Source organism: Cyprinus carpio, chromosome B11, assembly GCF_018340385.1.
Source record: "Cyprinus carpio isolate SPL01 chromosome B11, ASM1834038v1, whole genome shotgun sequence".
NCBI lineage: Eukaryota > Metazoa > Chordata > Actinopteri > Cypriniformes > Cyprinidae > Cyprinus > Cyprinus carpio.
In genome coordinates, this window is record NC_056607.1 from 19,169,858 (window position 1) to 19,188,135 (window position 18,278).

Consider the following 18,278-nt stretch of genomic DNA (forward strand, 5'->3'; position numbering starts at 1 on the left):
ACTTCATTTGTTTAATATAAACACATCTTTTTGCTTTACATGATGTTAATTGATGGACTGGATACATGTGGATTATTTTGATGTTTTTATCAGCTGTTTTGACTCTCATTCTGACGGCACCCATTCACTCCAGAGGATTCACTGGTGAGCAAGTGATGTAATGCCACATTTCTGTTTGGTGGCTAAATGTATGTGTACAGGGTGTACATATACTTTCAGCCACTAGGTGGCTCTGTTAACACAGAAACCTAGTCAAGTTCATGTTTACGTTCTCTTTCTTCATCTGTCTGTCTCTATTTATCCCCATGTTCCCTTGGCATTGGCCTTCCAATTTTAAAAAGCTACAAATTTAAGATTAATACAGCCAGTTCTAATGTCGAAAAGGAGTAATGCTTTTGAAAAATGGGCCATTTGAAAGCACTGTAGTTACACAGTCAGAAAAGATAATAACCAAAAACAACATTCAAGTAGAACCTTTATGCATGCCAACATCAAACTAATTTAATAATTTCTTTAAACCATCTGTAGCCTGCTTTTCCCCCTAGTAATTTAAAAGACTAAATACACTAAAATGGAGCTGTATGTAGTATATTTAGTATATATGGGGTGACCGCTGGGTTTCTCAGGGGGAGTTAATCTCAATCTATATGACTGACTCAATCAGGTTCAATAGTTTGCCCTGCTGCATGAGGAGGGGGGAGCCCTGCTAACCTGCTACTTATATTACACATTCACTTAAAATAAATTACATCATAGCGGCCGCGTACCCAAGAGAACGAGCGATAAATCTCAAGGGTGCATTGTTTAATTGGTGCAATCTACGATATTCTCGCAAAGTGCTGAAATCATACCCGCTATAGATAATGGAGCTCCGTGGGGGGTCTTTAATCGAAGGGATTAATCAATCGCTCCAGACTGAAAGGAACAAGGAGTGTGCTGTAGGAAGAGAGATGGAGTGGGGGTGGGAAAGATAGGATCAATCCGTTTAGTCCTGTCTTTACTCATCCTGCCTGCAGTCTTCCAGCCTAGAGCGGGAAAGAGCCACTATCTACAAGTCCCACCAGTCTCCCAACCACATAGAACGGCTAAAAATAGCCCGCTGATTTGACACATGCAAAGGCTTTATAGCAAAATCTGAGCTCAGCCTATATGAGCTGATATGGATATGATCTCATCCTGTCACACCTGAGAGATCAGATCACATCTTGCCGTATGCCTGAACATATTTGCATTAATATACTATCAGACTGTAAAAGTGCTGCTCATAGGCAGGTGAATATAATGCTGGATCATGTGGAGGAGGATGGGACTGTGCTAATGTGTCGTCAAGAAAGGAGACAGAGAAATGAAAGAGAGCGAAAGCTGCCACACAGTGAATTGAAGTGGCAACACTCCAAGGAGAGAATAGTAACTACTAGATATGTAGTTGCAGCATAACAACCACAACTCGATACAGACCACTTGCCTCTGCAAAATCATTGATAGGATGTTTGGGTAGTTGCTGAAGCATTCTGGTTGTTTGCTTGAATGAGTTATTGAAAACGAGTGAATTCGGTGCAAAGAAAGGACTGCCACTTTTGCATAGTTTGTGCTTGCTGTTTAATAATCATTTGAAGCTGGCAAACTGCAGCTCCAGTAGTAAGATTAAAGGATTTAACTTGAACTTTGTCATTGAAATTATGTATAAACCCTAGTTTATACATTTATACCTGTGTTGTATTATGCCGTGAGCGAACGCTTTGTAAAATGAATAGATGGATGGATGATTCCGCTGTGGGCACCATCTTCTGCCGAGACACAGCAATTCATTTAGCGCGTGAATCTTACAATGCATTATGGGTATGCTCTAGCTATTGAGTGTGCACCAGTTTTACACTTGTTTTTGCAGTGCATTGTGGTATTGAATGAGTGCACTCAAGAACGTCCACTATGGTTTCAGATACTACTACAGGTGCCCTATTTAAGAGTGTAGTGGTCGATTTCAGATACAGCCTGGTTTCAGGTGGTAGCTAGGGCATTGTTAACATATTATGGTCACTAGGGTGTTGCTAGGTCACTCTGTTTAGTTGCTAGGCACTTTGATGTTTTTTTTTTTTAGGTGGTAGCTAGGTCATTGTTAAGATATTGCCGTCACTAGGATGTTGCTGAGGCACTCAGGTTAGTTTCTAGGCACTTTGATGGGTTTTTTCAGGTCATAGCTAGGGCTTTGTTAAGATATTATGGTCACTATGATGTTACTAGGGCACTCTGGTTAGTTGCTATAGGTACTTGGATAAATTTTTTGTGTGTGTGTGTGTTAGCAAGAGCTTTGTTAATATATTATGGTCTCTAGGGTATTGCTAGGGTATCTGAGTGGTAGCAAGGATGTTATTAAGTTGTTTTGGTCTCTAGGGTGTTGATAGGGAGTTTTGGGTGGTAACTAGAGAATTGTTAAGATATTATGGTCACTAGGATGTTGCTAGGGCACTCTGGCTAGCTGCTAGGCACTTGGATAAGGTTTTTGGGTAGAGCACTGTTAAGGTATTATGGTCTCTAGGGTGTTGCTAGGGTGTTCTGTGTGGTTGCTGATATGATTTTTGAGTGGTTGCTCTGTGCTTTTCTGTATTTTTTTTTTCTTCTTTTTTTGAGCGGTAGCTAGAAAATTGCTAAGATATTGTCTCTAGGGTGTTGATAGGGTACTCTGAGTGGTAACTAGGGCATTGTTAAGGTATTGTGATCACTAGGGTGTTGCTTGGGCAGTCTGGTTAGTTGCTAGGTGCTTTGATAAGCTTTTTGGGAGGTAGCAAGGGCGTTGTTGACGACTTATGGTCTCTAGGGTGTTGATAGGGTGTTTTTGGTGGTAACTAGGGCATTGTCAATATTGTGATTATTAGGACGTTGCTACGTGTTCTGGTTAGTTGCTAGGCAGTTGCTAGGGTATTATAAGTGGTAACTAGGACATTGTTGAGATATTATGTTCTGTAGAGTGTTGCTAGGGTGTTCTGGACAGCCACTGAAATTATGTTTGGGTGGTTGCTAGGGTGTTCTGGTTATAGGCTTGGCACTTTGCTAGGTTATACTGGGTGGTAGATATTGATATTGATAAGATATTATGGTCTCTAGGTTGTTGCTATGGTGTCCTGGGCGCTCGATATGATGTTTTGGTGGTTGCTAGGACAGTGCTGAGGTGGAATGCATGGTCTCTGTGGCACTATTCGAGGAATAATAAAGGAATAATGCACCAGTAATAATAAAACATCAGAGAGGGATGCAAAGATGGGTGACCTAATTCTCACAGAAAAACCCAACAAAAATGTGTTTATTAAATGCACAAAGCATCCAGGTTGTTGACAGCAAATGCAATGCATGATTGAATATACATGTTATTTATTCAGTATTACCACTAATGCCAAAAGGCAGCTTTATATAACCCAGAAAATGAGGCTTTATGTGTGTAAATTGTATCATGGCAGTGAATATAAATGTATGAAGCTGTGATTCTCATATCTCCTATTGCTGCTGTCATTATGGCTACTGTCTTTGTTCTGTCCTGTTGGCATGGCAACTAAGTCAAGCCCTTGCTGTTATCAAAGCAAACCTATTGGGGCACAGTGTGTCAGCGTGTATGTGTGTGTACTATCCTGCGGTAATGAAAACAGCAGTTTAGAGCTGTGTGCCATAAAGATGCTGCTGCTATGTATGTGCATGTATTGTATGTCAGACTACATGACCAGATTCAGGGAGTAAAGCTTCAAGCATAGACCCGAAGTGGCTCTACTTATTAAAGTGTGTATTTTCTTATCACATCATATAAAAATAACCCAACTACAGGTTAAATCCTGTAACACTGTGGCTATTGTTCTGTTTTAACATTCTGTCCAGCCTGACACACCAACATTGGCTCAACCAATGGTGTGAATGTGGGGCGGGGCCTGTTTGGTCAGCCAATGGCAGACAGGCAGAGTGTTTGGGAATTCTCTTTGTCATTATTTTTCAAGTGACTCTCATCAGTCTTGTAAAAATAACTATTCATCAGTTAAAAAAAAGTCAACGTGGTAAAAAGAAAATGATTAGTCCCTTTCCAGTAATGTTACGTCAACAGTTATAAATGTTCCTTTATTGAGAGGTTTTCTGGTGGTCTTTTCTGAAACAAACTGGCAAGAAGTGAAGCCAAGCACTCAGTTACAGGCAGATGTTATCATCTTTTACACAATTTTCTGCACAACTGAATCATCGATGCCATATGTTTTCAGTTCAACAAAATTACAGTTAATATGTAAGTATGCGAACACACATTTCAGACACATGATTCATTGTTTTGATTTCAAAATGACAGTAATGCAATTGGTGTATCTGAGATTTATCTAAAAGACATCCAGCAAGAGAACAACAGCAAATTCACTGTAATTCAACATTATATGAGGTGAATTCAGCCAGTAATGTGAATAAAGTGATTTAGTGCAAAAACCCGCAAGGCCCATTCACGTCAAGAAAGATAACTATAAAGATAACTCTAATGATAATTATATTAGCATCCATACCAAAGTATGGAGTGTCATACTGACTTTCTGTTGTCTGCTGCTCTAAAGTCAGATGGATTCTGATTGGCTGTCAGAGTTTTCAGGCTTGGGTTGGCCAAAGCACAACTGCTCAATGTTTTGGAGGACCGCCCTGGGGTGCGTTTCCCAAAAGCAACTATGGTCACAAGTTCCGTCGTTACCAATACAGTTCAATGGAATTACGACCATAATTAGCAAACAATGCTTTTGGGAAACACACCCCAGGATGCTACCACAATTCTTATTAAGTTTAACAAGGCAAAAAAAAACACTGAAAAACTGCGGTTTGTAGTCATGCCACGCCAAACCAAGCTCAAGTGGGAAAATAACCATAACCATACTTACTGTTCTTAGAACCATTTGGCTTCACGGTAGAACTCTTCAGTAGATTCTTTTCAGCACAAACATGTCTCTTTTTAATGTAATTTTGACTAATTGTACATTTTAATGTAATTTTGACTAATTGACTAAATCATGCTATTTACCTGCTGCAGTTATTGTTGCGCTATTAAAATATATTTGTGTTATATTTTCTGAAAAACATGGCAGCAGTCACTCATCATATGATAGACCGCAGACAGGTTATATACACATGCAGTACAGTCAGGCACATTTAAAGCCCCATTACCAAATTGCAGTAATCTGCTGCTGCTTCAAGTATTCTTGACCACAGCCTGACCACAATTTGCATAATTTTGCGAATTAGGTGTTACTGTAGGTGTAACAGTTTATACAAAAATGAAAATTTGCTGAGAATTTGAAAATGAGTTTGTTCCTTTGCCAGAAACAGATTTGGAGAAATTTAGCATTATGTCAATGGATCCTCTGCAGTGAATGGGTGCCATCAGAATGAGAATTGATAAAGTGATCCACACGGCTCCAGTCCATCAGTAAATGCCTGTTTGTGATAAACAAATCCATCATTAAGACTTTTATGATCAAAACTTAGCTGTTTGAACTCTTATTCTGACGGCACCCATTTACTAGAGTATCCTTTGGTAAGAAAGTGATATAATGTTAAATTTTCCAAATCTGTTCTGAAAAAAAAAATAATAATAATAATTATATCTTGAATGCCCTGTGGGTGATTAGTTAATTCTCATTTTTGTGTGAACTTTTTTTTATAACAATGCAGACAGCATCAGTAGCCACAACATGTTCTTTACAATGTCTAAATAATACATATTACATAATTGCCCCAGAATAACCTGTTGTCTGTTTTTTATCACAAACACAAGGTTAGAGAGTGACTGGGTAACTAGATGTAAATTGGTGTGCCGTCAACACAGCTGTTTATTTCCTGTTCTCGAGGGTCCTCTCTCAATTAAACTCTAATCTGTTGTTTTTACTTTGAAACGGTCAGCACTGTTCTAACCAATCCACTTATTCATGATTACATGCAGCTTCCATGTCAAGTAAATAACTTTAATCAGCAATACTCCATCTTTATTCCCCTATTCCGGTAAAAGCCCATGACATTCTCAATTACTGCGGGTGGGCATGGGGGTCTCTCGCACATACACACTGAGCATGTATGAGACGAGGAGGAGAGAAAGAAAAACAGCCTGTTCATATCATAACGAAACAAGACACAGTCCCCGTTGATTTTTCCCAGAAGCCATGTGATCAGTTGCCATGGGAATGGTGCAGAGACCCACTTCAGCTGCCATTGTGCTTTCACAATCTTGGCTGAAGAAGCACAGTCACCTACAAAAACACAGTCCCGTATTTAATGTCCGCAGCTCACCTTGGGCTTCCCAAACCTGCATGTCCATTGACACAAATTCTCACATTTGTTCTCCTGATATTTTAATGGCACAGGCAGATTTGGTTGATTGCGTGATATATGAATAGAGCAGCCTAGCTTGTCTTTGTCATCTATTAGCTTGCCGGATCAATTGTTACCCTTCGCTCTGTTATTAATGTGAGAGCTACTATTTATCTCACAGCTCCCTTTCAGCTAAAAGCACATTCTTACCGCATTGCATAATTTTCCGGCTGTGGCGTGACCTACTTCCCCTGATGTATCACACACACACACACACACACACACACACACAGGTCCACATGGCAACAACCAGCAGCTACTTATCTACTTGCATTTATTTTAGGACTGTCAATCAAAAAAATGTTTGACAAATTTAATTATGCTATGCTAATTAACTGCATATACTATGATTTGCTGAAAGCCCCCCAATGAAGAGCAGTCAAAGACACTATTGGTACATTGCCACAACACATTACTGCTTATGAAAGTACTGCATGGACATAGAATGGATTTACAAGTCAATATGTTGTTTGTTTTATTATTGTATGTAAGCCTATATATTACCTATCATCCACAGGAATGCATTTTACCATCAAGTTTGCAAACAGAAGGTTTGTACACATACTATTAGGCGTCTTCGGTGTCACATCCCAATCTATCTATCCATCCCTTTATTCATGTACAGCATGCTGTTTTTTTATAATCACACCAAAATGGAAAGGAATCTTAAAGAAGCTTCTATGAAATTCACAGATAAGACTATTTTGTCTTATATATAGCTCTGATTAAAATGGTTCTTTTCACTGCTGAAATCTCCCCAACTTTCACTCTTTTGCCATTTGTTGTTGTTTTTTTTTCACCTAGATTGTTTGATGCAATCCTACATTGAGTGTTACATTAAATGAAGGCATGGTTGTAACTAATAATTAAGCATAGTGTGTACAATGGATAAAGATTTGTTTATGAAGATTAATCAGAAGTAACCAGTTTGTGTTTTGATTTGTTTCAGTAAGATTAGATTTATTCGTTTGTGAATTTCACACCACAACTCTTTCAACACTCTTTGTTGGCTCCAGATTGCAGGTGTGCAAACATCAAATGAATTATTAATTTCTCACCTACGAGGAAGCCGAAATGAAATGCAGCTTTTACTCTATTCCCTGGTGCTGCAAACATCTGACTGAAAGACCTTGGAGTATTTACCTTTAGTATCACATTGTATTTCTGTTCACGTACAACATGTTCTGTTGGGTGAAGATGTGTTGTGGTGGATTATCTCTGAATTCAATCACACCATCGCACAGTGGTGTTATGGTTTGTTTTAACTCGTGGTTGCTAAGTAACCTCTCTCACTATCATTTATGTATCGTTCAGTTCGCTCTCTCCCTCTCTCTCTTTCTTTGTTTATCAGACACAGAATCAGCTAAGCTTTATTGGCCTGACCATGGAGGATTACAGTAATGGCAAAGGATAAAGGTGACCGGTACATAGTGGATATGGTGAACAAAAATGTGAACATAAAGTTAAGGATGGGAATAAAAGAATAAAAGATATATTGGGTTGAAACAGACCTAAAATCTATTTCTGGATGATCTCTGAACCTTTAAAATGTCCCTTTTTTTTCTTAGTAATGTTATGCAAATGTTAAGGAAACATTCCGTTTTAATATTTTGCCAACCTGTTTTACAAAAATTATGGAAATGTTATCTTTGAATGTTCTCTGAACATTCAAAGCATTCTCTGAATTAAAAAAAACAAAAAACAAAACAATGTTATATGAATGTCCAACTAAAACATTTCAGGAGGAAAAAAATGTTCCAGAACATTAGCCGTTAGCTGAGATGCTTCAAGTGTGTAAATTAGTACACCCAAAAATGAAAACTGTCTCATTTAATCACCCACATATTGTTCCAAACCTGTATAATGCTAAACCTGTATAATAACTTCTGCTAAACCTAAATAAACATAAAGAATGTTAGAATCCAAACAGTTGACAGTAGCCACTGGCTTCCATAGTATTTTTTTCTCCATACTATGGAAGTCAAAGGGGAAAGATTGAAATTTACATGTTTGGAGTGCATTTATTAATACAGAATTGTAATTTTTAACTATCCTTTTCATGGCTTTACTTATAATTTGGTGCTTTAAAACATTTGAAAATAACTACAAGTAAACTCTTATGTGCATTTTCATATCTTTAGTGTTCATTTTCTGGATTTCACAGTAGACATCACTGGCTAAAACAGAAAAGTATGTCAGTTCTGAAGGTTATACAATTGTGGAAAAAAATAGAATTGGAGAAGAAGAAAAAAACTACTAAGACCTAGGCCATTCTACCAAAGTCTGCAATTATCAGAGAATTGACCGAGAGGACCGCTACAGCACTGCCAAGAACTGCAAAGCTCTGATATGGGACAGACTGTCTAGACATCAGTGATTTCTTCTTGAGTGTTGAACAGATTCTGGCTCTTTTTTCTGTGAAAGGCCAACTCTAACAGAGTTTTCTCGTAGTTATGTAACAACTGAAGTTTTGCAGGATGAGTTATGAGACCGAAATTGAGCTATTCGGCACAGCAGACCCAGATAACATTATCTATAAAATCAAGCACAGTCGTACGGTATCACATTCTGCTTTTTTGCATGCATATGTTCATAACTATGCTTAAGCTATTGTGACTGTTGGTGTATGATGCTCAGTGTACCTCAGGCTACATTTAAGGGGATATACACACACAATTAAAATGTGTGTGTGTACTTACCTAGTGTGATCCCAAACAGGACAAAGTGTCCTGTTGCGGTTGATTAGTATAAGGTGATTTACATGGAAGACACTTTCTGCCTTATCAAGTAGTGTCTGGCTTGGGTGTGGTGTAAGCATCGCGCCCATTCAAACTGCAACCGAAAACCCTCAGCTCAACAAACCATTCAGTCTGAGCTACTGTATTTCACACACACAATCACAAATCCCATGTGTAACTCATGGTGTTTAGAAGAATATTCAAACACACATAAACACACGCTCTCATCTCTGAGCTAACTGAATCTGTCACAGGAGCAGCTCTAACAGACTGCTGTTGTTGCCTGTTCTCCTCTATTAGTGGCCCTAGAACACAACGTTCCAGTTAGAGCACACTTTTCCTGGCTGTCTCATTTAGTCTATAATTACTGATAATGTTCTCAGAGGCAGCTCCATTTTATGATGCACACTGGTGGCAGGGCTAAACAAATTAAAGAGAGAGAGAGGGGGGAAAAAGAGAGCAGTATAAATCAACATGCAGGAGACAAACAGTAGCGATGAGAGCCGTATCTGCTCCAGGGGCTACGGCTTACTGTCCAGCTGTGTCACATTGGGCACCTGTGGTGTTGGTTAAATAGCCTCTATGGTTCTGACCGGCTACCACAAAGGTACACTATCCAGAATCGCCACAAGACTGAGGACTAAATCATTTATCACACGCCTCTCATTCATTGAGTTATGAGAGCTAAGATTAGTTTGAAAAGCACAGTTATAGGAATAGTTCACCAAAAAAAAATGAAAGTTTGCGTACAATTTTCTCACACTCAGGTCATCCAAGATGTAGATGAGTTTGTTTCTTTATTGGAACAGATTCGGAGAAGTTCATTATCATGTCACTTGCTCACCTCTTTAGTGAATGGGTGCCGTCAGAATGAGAGTCCAAACAGCTGATAAAAAAACATCACAATAATCCACACATGTTAAAATCCACCTACTGTTTTGTTTATAACATTTTGGGCTGTAGAGGGTGCTTGATCTGTGCACATTTCTCTCCTTATTGAGGATAGCTAACTTTTATTATTAATAGAGACTTTGTATTAGCTGAAAGCTTAATAATGGATGTGTTTATTGAAAACGATCAGCTTTTCACTTCATAAGACATTAATTGATGGACAGGAATTGTTTGGTTTACTTGTGAATTATTGTATCAGCTGTTTGGACTCTCATTCTGACGGCACCCATTCACTGCAGAGGATCCATTGGTGAGCAAATTAGGTATTTGTATATGATGTATATGATCCTGTGTTGTTGGACCTTCATTATAATTATAATTATATTATATTATATTATATTATATTATATTATATTATATTATATTATATTATATTATATTATATTATATTATATTTTATTTTTAATAGTTTTTCATTTAATACCTTTCAAATAAAATCAAGTCTCATGTTACATTTTCATAATGAATTTTCCAGTTTCACTCTTAAATTATTCAGATTACCAAAGTAAAATGGGTTGCAAATGGTATTTCCTGACTTAAATAATATTTGTCCCAAGCCATCGAAGCAATAACCTATTCAGTTTTAAAGAATCTCCTGCAGCAGAAGGTTTACTCACAGAGACTGAGCTTCTTGCTGTGAGTGTGTTACTGTAGGGAAATAATCAATGAGTTAACATGCAAAACCATGCTGAACATATGGTCGGCCAAAGCATCCATAATGACATACTGCCAAACCAATCATTCCCACTCACTGCTGTGTGTTTGTGTATATGTATAATTGTATTGGTTTGAAACTCATTCTTTGAGCTGAGATCTTGTGAGACTTGAATCTAGTTGCTCTCGTAAATAGGAATATTTCAAGAACATACTGTTTAGTACATGCTGCCTTTCACTGAATAAGATGAGTCCTTGAATCAAAACAGTACAGTTGTGGGTGCCAAGTTGGAAAGAAACAAACATGTTGTGGTATGCCCAACCATTGAGCCAAGGATAAAACGTACTGTAACTGAAGATTGCAGTCAAATGTGATCTCGACCTGAAGGGCTCCCAGTATTGGCAAAGAGTTTTTATCAAGTGGTTATATTCTTTACAGAGCTACAGGGGTACAAATTATCCATAGCTTTCATTCGTGATAACACATAAAGATTTTGTACCAAGTTAACCAAGATTTTCATTGTTACCAACAGTTGTATGAACCACAGAAGATAATTGTTAATCATCTTGAGTTTATATCTAAAGTATTATTCAAATGGATATGGTTTTGTGGATCACATCTGTAAAAGAACATTTGCTTTGCTCCACTTAAAAATTTAATTTAATGAAAAGTAATTTACCGCATAAACTAGTGTTTGGCAAAAAGTAGGCGATTCCACTGGGAATTTTCTTCTGGGTGGTGAAAAAAAACAAAAAAACATATCCAATTCGAAAAGCAGTAAAATCACAGACACTTTATGAAATGGCATTACGTCCTCCCCTAAGACATTTAGTGGCTGAATAAAGGCTGACTTACATTCTGTGGATTCTGGAGACAGGCCAAACTTTGAAAAAGGAGGAAGGTTGTTGAAAAGCAGCTTAACATGGAAGCTGTAGGAAGAAAGTTTTACGATTTGATTAAAAGAACCACTGACCATATTGACAAAGGCCATTTCTGGTCTTCACAACAATAGAAAACAAACATCTAAACATTCTTAAATCAAGATACAAAGTACTTGAGAAGCAAAATGACTAAGAGATAGTTCACCCAAAAATTTAAATTCTGTCATTAATTACTCACCCTCGTGTCGTTCCAAATCTGAAATACCTTTGTTCATCTTCGGAGCACAAATTAAGATATTTTTGGTGAAATCCAAGAGCTTTCTGACCATGCATAGACAGCAATGCAACTGACACTTTCAAGGCCCAAAAAAGGTAATAAGGGCATAATTAAAATAGTCCATGTAATATCTCAATTTGTGTCCTGTAGGGGAATGAAGGTCTTACGCATTTGGAACAATATGAAGTTGAGTAATTAATGACAGAACTTGTTTTATGAAAAAATACCAAAAAAGTAAGCAAACTGATGCTTAAAACAATGAAAAAATACAGTATCTACCAATGGTATAGGACAAATAAACTTTGTACTGGAAAACGAGTCAAAAATACCTAACTGTTTTAAGTATTTCCGACTTTCCTCATTCAAGCAGACGGGAGCTGTATTTTCATAACTGGAAATAGCTGCCTTGGGGTGATCCCAAAATGGCCGCCGTGAACAGACTCTTTAAAAAGCTTTTTGATTAAACACGGATTTCATGATTCGGTACATGCTGGGGAATCTCTCCGGACCCCTGGATTAAGGTTGTTGGTTTTGGGGTTAAGACTTTGGTTCTCAGCCAAAGCCCTGGGGCTGTCGTGTTAATCTCCATGTCGGTCCTCATTAGCAATTATGAATGGAGAAACACTTGTCATGAAAGCACAACACACGGGGCGTGTAATGCCACCGACAGCCAATGAGAGCTGTGCTAGCATTTAAAACCTGAAAGTGACTGTATGAACACACTGAGTACCACTTTCACGTCCTTTTGGTTGAACAATTCATCCATTTTGATTAGTTTTTGAACTTTCCCAATGAAATATGAGCTGCTAGTTTGAAATGCAATAACATTTGATCAAAATAAAACAGCTTTTGATTACATATGCACTTGGCTTGAGATCATTAAGAAGTTGCACATGAAACAAAACTGTTTAAATATGAATGAAACTCATTTGACTCTGTCAGCTGTGTAAACACAATACATATCTCTAAGATGAAGCTAGTGTTTATTCAATGTAGCTGTAAATCACTGGGATGATGTTTCCTTTGGATTTCACTGGCTAATGGTTTATATATCATGCAGTGGTTTGGGCAGCATGCATGTTTCCTTTACAGGAGTCAGATGGATGGGCGGAGAAACCTTGCAGTACAAAATGTGGTCAACCTCTTCCTTTAGCTGTGTCCAAAACCTCAGAAATGTTCAGCCATAAACACACACACACACACACACACACACACACATTGAAAGCAGACATCATTGTTGTTATGAGCACCACAATGTGCGTGTTTCACCCACCAATTTGATGTGTTTTAGTAGATTGATCACAGCCTTTCTTATGCGAGAGGAAGAAATTGTCCCCGCTCTGCACAAACACAGGAGCTGCATTATGAGAGCTGCTTGTTATTTTGGCTGTTGTATAGAAGATCTGCCAGGTTAGCCGCAGAAAGTCATTTGGCCGAGTTCCCAGAATCCTTTGCACTTACTGACATGTTGAGATATAAAAAGTGCTATGCCCTTGACCTAGATTGCATCTATACTATGCACACGTTTGCATTATAAAGTTTTTGTCTGTGTTGAGATGCTTTTCTGGTGAGCAGCTGGTGTTTGTACTGACATCAGCGGAATCTCTGCGGGCTCTGGTGTCCTCATGTATTGCTTACTGTGAAATATATAGAAGGTAAAACGGAATTTATTAATTCTAGTTTAGGCAACATGGCGGATGTAATGCTGCTATAGCTCATATTTAGTGTGCAGGACTTTAAACAGGTATGTTTGCAGTACTGTAGACGCTTTGATACAATGCATGTGATTTTTTTTTAACTTCATGCTAATTTTATCACTGAAATGTACTTTGGGTTTAATGAATATTTAATGAAGAGACAAAGGCATTTTAATGACAAAGACTTATGCTACTGCATGCCACTGTTTATTATCTCTATCTGCTTATTATTAATGTTTTCATATTTAATTCAGGGATAATCAGTTCTGTTTGCCTGTCCTCTCTGTGCAGTTGTTTTGGTTTATTAATATGTTATCTCCACCTCACCAGCTCTCCTGTAAATGAGAAGTATGGGGTCGAAAGTGCACTAACAAAATCAAGAAAAAAAAAAAAAAAACTCAGAATCAACTGGTTCAAGCCTGATTCATGAAAAGAAATACGCAAATTATACAGAACATCAGGAATGCCTCCACCAAAATTTGTGCTGTACTCAGTTAGCTAATTAGATTCATTGTTTCATTCACAAATCGAGTTAAACACACTGCATGAATGATCCCTTCACAGTGAAAACATGCTCAAAAACATTTGCAGAACTCGGTTAAAGACTCATTCATAAAATAAACTGATTTGTTCATGAATTGAAGTTCAAATCACAGACTTGATATGACTGTAGCTCCTGATCCAGTCTGCAGTCTGTGATTTTTGAATCAGATTTGTTTCAAAACACTGAATTAATTATCTACTCACAACTGTTGAAACCAGATCATTCAGTCACTGATTCAACAAATCAGCGCTTTTTATAATTTACAAAAAGGAAACATGCATATACTTCATATGTTTCACAATGGTTTAACCATGGTATTTGTAGTAAAACTGTGGTTATACAAATGGCAATCAATGCACCAAAAAAAAACATATTTACTACACTTCTACTACAATAAAACCATGGTTAATTTTTGTAAGGGCAATGTACTGAAAAATGTATGGAAAATAACGCCAGTGTTCAGTGTTGAGTGTTGCTAAAGCATACTCATTTTATATCCACAGTGGTCATGTGGTTCAAATCAGTCAGTTGTAGTCATTGTCTCCTTAGTTCAAATAAATCTCAGCCACTGTGTCTGAAAAAAAAAACAGGCATTGTTTACTTCTCTCAAAGCCCACATTAACATATTTGAAAAATCTCCAAAGCAGCTTTACTGTGGTTTAGATTGGCTGATGGGAATTAGAAGTGATGTCAACAATAGTGTGTTCTAAATTTCCAGTGTAACCCAGCTTCTCTAAAAGCGCAGAGGCAGTGAGCTGTGCTGTTATGGCCCTTAGCACCCTGTGGTGGGTTATTTATAGCTGACATTGCCAGCCAGCACCGGGTGTAATGTAAGGACACATCCACAGAGCAGAGGGGTGATTAAATGTCTGAGTAATTGACAGTAGCCCTGGAGGAAGTGAGGGAAGAGTTAGAGAGAGAGAGGAAGTGAGACCGAGAGAGGCAGAGAATAACTCATTCGGTTTCCCTTACTACAGCGCCCCTTTGTCTGTCCCCAGAGATGAACAACTCTTCATGCTGAACTGTGCCCAGATGCCATCAGTTCGATTGGACAAATACTGAGGGTTGGATGGGTAGTAAAGTCTCAAACATTCCTGACAGGTCTTCAAGGATCTGTCCTGACTCTACCGATCAATGTTTTTGATGTAAACCAAACTCTCAGCAGATTCTCAGCAGCCTGTGTGCTAAGAATTTTAAACCTCAAGAACAATTCTGGTGAGATATTTATAGTTTTAATAATGCTCTTGTGTCCTAGCAGCAATGAGCTGATTGCGTAACAGTAATTAGCAGACAGACTTAAGCAGCAGTGACAGAAGACTTACGCCGACCTCAGAACAGACAGATACCCCTTTTCCACCGACGCAAAGATATTTTGAAACCATTCACCAAAGACAAGACTCTTCTGGGAAGGAAAAATTACATGTGGCCACTTAAACTTGCTGTCTTGAATCAGTAATGTTAGAGTACTGGGTAACAGGGTAGTGTCTTATCCAAGTATAGTTTTCAAAATAATAAAAAAAAAAACATTAATTCAAGTGATCAGCAGAGTTTTTTTTTTACTGAACTATGTGGAGCCACAAAACACAAAGTATATTCAGCTGAAAGACATCATTTATAAAGATGCATGTAGACTGATCATAAAGGTGAAAGAATAGTATGAGTTTTAGTTGAGTAGTCAGTTAGTCGACTTTTACAAGCACTAGTTGCTGCTGTCGGAAGCTATAGAGTGTGCATTAACTATAGGGCATATAACTATAGGCACATGTTCTACTAGGGTGCTAAAACGAAAGCAAGAGCACCCTTATTTGATGCTGTAATAATAGCATATCGGTGAAACAGATTTGGCAAACCATCAGTGCTTAGTTGTTCATTGATTATGACATAACTTTGATGATCTAAAGGGATCCCAGCAGGCACAGGACGTCAATATAACGTAATTTTGGTTGAGAATGAAAATCGGGTTGACGTCAGTATTTGACATCAATTTGACTCTGACATAACATTGGATTTTGGTTACATAACCTAAAGACAACAAATATCAACATCAGTTGATGTCGGTATTGGACATCAAATTAACATTGACATTAAACGTTGAATTGACACTGAATTTTGGTCACCCGACATTGCAACCGAAATGTAACCAAATATCAAATGTCTTATGACATTGTGTACCTGCTGGGATAGTTCATCCAAAAATAAAAAAATCTGAAATTAATTACTCACCCTCATGTCTTTCCAAACCCATAAGACCAATTTGTTCACCTTCGGAAAACACATATTAAGATATTTTTAATGAAATCCAACACAACTGACATTTTGAAGGCCCAGAAAGGTAGGAAGGATATCATTAAAGGGGTCATGAACTGCCTCTGTTTTTATTTTGTACTATTCTCTGAAGTCAACTTATAGGGCTCCATCATATACCCGGCGCAAGGCACGGTGCAATAATTTTTTGCTAGTTTTTGCCTGATGCAGTTATCATTTATCATTTTCACAACCTGTGCCATGTTGTTTAAATTACAAATGCATTTGCACCCATTTGTGCGCTCACGGGCATGCTGGTCTAAAAACAAGGTGTGTTCAGGCTCATTGTTGGCGCATTGCTATTTTGATGCAAATGAAATAGACTGCGCCATTGACCAACTAAAACCTAGTCTAAAATAAATGGTGCAGTATTTTTTTGTTATTTAAAGAGCGCATTAGTAATATGCACCTATAGGCGGGTTTACAACTTGCGTACACTCTGCTTATTACACACACAGGGAAGAGCAGCAGCACACAAACATGCCAAATAATTTAAATTGAAGGATTTCAATGTATGTTATATTTGTGTAGGCTACATAAATATAAAAATGCTTACATGTCATAATGGATAGTCATTACATGTTTCAGAATTAGGCTACGTCGTGCACAAGCAGCTCCATTTCCTCTCTGGAGGTGCATTCAGTCTTTGCTCTTGCAAATTCCTCCATGTAAACAGTGAACCCGCCATGGCACGAGTGCAACTGGCTCTAATAGGGAATGGGAAATGAGACTCTGATTGGTTTATTGCACGTTATGCCCAAAACACGCCCATTACTCACGAGAATAGGGACAACCCTTTTAGACCACCATTTTTCCCATTGTTAAACTAGCAAAAGTGATTTCGGACATGCCCCAACTGCACCTGCAACTGCGCCTTGCGCTTTAGACCATGCACTTAGATTGTTAAATAGGGCCCTTAATGTAATCAAGATTTTTACATCAAAAAACATCATAAATTACAAATAATAGGCTATTTTCTGTCCTGTTTTGAGCCCCCTCATCTGAATGCTCCGTTCAATAGGCTTTGCTGAACATAGAGCCAAAAAAAGGTTTAATGCAAGTATAGTAATGCAGACTACTGGTTAAATTCAGTTGTCAGTGCCAAAACAGATTTTATTCTCAGCAAACAAACCACAAAAATGTGTCGTTAATAAAAATCATTTTGCATAAATACATCTAGAAATTGCATTAAATGTAAGTGCATTACTGCCACTTTCACCTGCTACCATTCTCTTAATGAAAATAAACTAGCGAATCACAGATGGTACCATGTTCAACAACCTTATAGGGACACTGAATTTTTATTTTTGAATGAACTATCCTTTTACGTCGAAATAATGGTCCATTTTAATGGAAAAGTTATAAGAGTCATCTTAAGAGCACATTATCTTTATATTTATAACCCCAAAATGACATTTAATTCTCTCAGAGCTTTTAGCCAAAGATGATGCAACAAAATACCTAAGTGCTCTTTACTTAAAGAATGGACAAATATTCTATGCGTCATGGCTTCTCGTTATGACCGAAATAATGATAATACCAGGCCAAATACTAGAAAGGACAGTCAGATGTGTTTCCATTCTTCAGTTCCCGTGGTGCCTAATGCTTTGTGTGCCTCAGTTACTGAGAGAGAGAGAGAGAGAGAGAGAGAGGGAGAGCAGAATAAAAAATAATAAAAGTAAAAAAACAGCAGGATCAATATCACTCAGAGCTCTTTTATGATAGCAGGAAAATGCCCTGGATCTGCCATGGTCAATTATATCAGATCTGGCGCCATGCATGCGTGCAGACTCCCAGACACTCCATGCTCCTGTCCCCCATCTCCACCCCTGAGAGCTGTTTCTGGATAAAAGCAACCAATGAAT

The 18,278-nt window shown here is 37.9% G+C and overlaps 1 long non-coding RNA gene across 1 annotated transcript in view; it reads left to right on the forward strand.

The window, feature by feature from the left end:
- The window catches only part of LOC122138930, a 76,182-nt gene that overhangs the window by 33,908 nt on the left and 23,996 nt on the right, over positions 1-18,278 (forward strand). The window lies entirely within an intron of this gene.